General features: G+C 44.0%; 1 long non-coding RNA gene across 3 annotated transcripts in view; it reads left to right on the forward strand.

Annotated features, from left to right (window-relative positions):
* The window catches only part of LOC143134847 (uncharacterized), a 4,025-nt gene extending 3,695 nt beyond the window's left edge, over window positions 1-330 (forward strand). For all 3 annotated transcript variants that reach the window (XR_012988722.1, XR_012988721.1, XR_012988720.1), the window contains one exon: window positions 1-330. This exon is cut by the window's left edge and continues 414 nt beyond it. This is a non-coding gene — a long non-coding RNA (uncharacterized LOC143134847).
* Window positions 331-2,500: the final 2,170 nt, after the last annotated feature.

Genomic DNA, 2,500 nt, shown 5'->3' on the forward strand with positions numbered 1-2,500 from the left:
TTATTTTACCACACCAATGGTGTTCGATGAAATATACATCATGCACTCCGCGTGCAGACAGCAGTTGCAGGAATATGCTATCATCTTGAGCAATATCGTTATTTTTGCACTTAAACTTAACATTCCAGAATCACATCCAAAACTTTTCCACGTTGAGTGACTACCATTGTTTTTCCACTTAAAAATGAGTTTCTTTAAATGATACTGATAATTGTAACTAGATACTTGTTTGAGTTTATTATATTTATTGACTGGGGCTTGAGTCCTTCTTTTTATTTGCTTTCCTATGTATCAGTGTACAATGCACAATAAAGCATATTTAAAGAAGTCTCACTGATTTCTTTAAGTTGTGTTCTATGTTCTGACCACTGACTGACTGCACCCTGTTTATGACCAACAAGGTTAAGGTTAAATTAACCTCAGGTAAGTTTTTTCATCCCATGTAATATAATGTGTTGGTGTTATGAAATATTGGTGTCACCCCTACAAAGGCCTGACTGATTGGCGGCACCTGTAAGCATGGACCCTATTACTGTAAGTACAGCTACAGTCAGTAAGTGTCTGCTCCAAGATTCGGCATGCCGTGTTTGACGGATCTGGATAGGGCCCTTGCGATGGCAACTTCAAGCTGGTGTTTCACAAAACCAAGTTGCGGCATTATTTGGAGTGAGCCCTAGTACCATCTCCAAACTGAAGGCCAAATCTGTCTTCTACAGTTTTTCAGTCAAGGTTTGCAGGACAATATGGCTGACAGCTCTCTGCCCAGACAATCCGGAACAGACTGCACACAGCCAATCTCCGGTCTCATAGGGCAGCCAGGAGTCTTGCCATGACTGCCCTTCACCGTCAGGCCCATTTGCACTGGTGTCGGCAACACGTGCACTGGAACCTGAACATGTGGAGGAATGTTATGTTCAGTGATGTTTTCAGATTCTGGACTCATGGGATGGGATGCCGTCCCCCAGCAGTGTGTGAACAGGCTGGTGATTAGCTTGAGGAGAAGGTGCCAGGCTGTTGTGGCTGTGTGGTTTTTCCACATGCTACTGAGGCTTCTGTTTGTGAAATGAATTGTTAAATTGCCAATATGTCTTGTTTCTTCAAACGTCAATCATCCAATACACCAAATACCAAACGAGTCAATGGCAGAATACGCGGTTTGGCATTGGCAGAGAAGATTAGGCAAACATTTCATGGGTGCAACCTACATACTCAGCTCTGCTGCTCATCCCACAAGTGCATGTTCCTTACAAATGGGGCCTTTGAAAGGGAACTAAACAGGCTTTCCAACGGTATAAGATGTATTGCCAAAAAGAATGGTTGCCACAGAGAAATTATCTACCAAACACAAATGTCCTTACTTTTTGTGCTAAGTTTTATTTGTAGTTCTCTACAACCTCTTCCTCTTCACCTAAGATTGAGATGGCATCCAACTCAACCCTGGCCTTCCTAACGTTCACCATGCATCATTTCCCATTTATTAATCTGGCAGACACTTTTATCCAAAACAACATTTAAGCTACAGAGCTACATCAATAGAATAACATTTAAGCAGTGCAGAGGAGACCTTAACTAGGAATTACCACTGCATCTGTCAGTACTCGTACTAGAGGATAAGAGTGCCTACATTTTAAGGACTAGTCGAAGTATAGTAGGAGGAGACGTGGTAGAAGTGGAGGGAAGAGTATGGTAAGTGCATAGCCACATACAAGACAAGGTGGTTGCTCCTGCACCATGTCACAAAGCGGTCCACCAGTTGCCTGTACTCCTCACCATCACTGACACACCCCACAATTGCAGAATCATCTGAGAACCTCTGTAGGTGACATGACTCAGAGTTGTACTAGAAGTCTGAGGTGTACAGTGTGAAGTAGAAAGGAGACAGCATACTCCCCTGTAGTGCTCCTACGCCACTGACCACTTGACCACACACCCTTTCAGTTGCACAACCTATGTACTCAAAACTACATGAGGTTGTGGAGGTGTCTACCTGAATCTTCTCATGTAGCAGCATAGGCTGTATGGTGTTAAAACCACTTGAGAAATCAATGAACATGATCCTCACAGTGCTACTAGTCCTGCCCAGGTGAGAGTGTGTTCTGTGGAGCAGGTAGATTATGGCATCCTCAACACCCACCTCTGGGCAGTATGTGAACTGTTATGGATCCAAGTAGCTGGTCATATATGATCTCAAGAGGGCCAAGACCAATCTGTGCAATGTTAAGACAACCGGTTTATAGTATTGAGGGCAGATGGGGAAAGTATTTCTCGGGACAAGAACAAGGCAAGATGTCCTCTACAGCATAGCTACCCTCCCCTGGCTAAGGTTACAAAGGTGCTGTAGAATACTGCAGAGCTTCACCTGGCTCCTGGACACAAACAGGTGGAAGGGACATAATGCAGGCTCAGCATTTCCTGACTAGGGATTGTCCATGATGGAAGGGGGCAGTGATCTATAGCCACAACCACAGAGGTGGCTTGCAACACATGAAATATGTCATAT

This window comes from Alosa pseudoharengus, unplaced genomic scaffold (genome assembly GCF_046254945.1).
Source record: "Alosa pseudoharengus isolate Yale_2024_CS ecotype anadromous, Long Island Sound unplaced genomic scaffold, YU_APseudo_1.1 YU_APseudo_1.1_scf_2, whole genome shotgun sequence".
In the NCBI taxonomy this organism is placed as follows: domain Eukaryota; kingdom Metazoa; phylum Chordata; class Actinopteri; order Clupeiformes; family Clupeidae; genus Alosa; species Alosa pseudoharengus.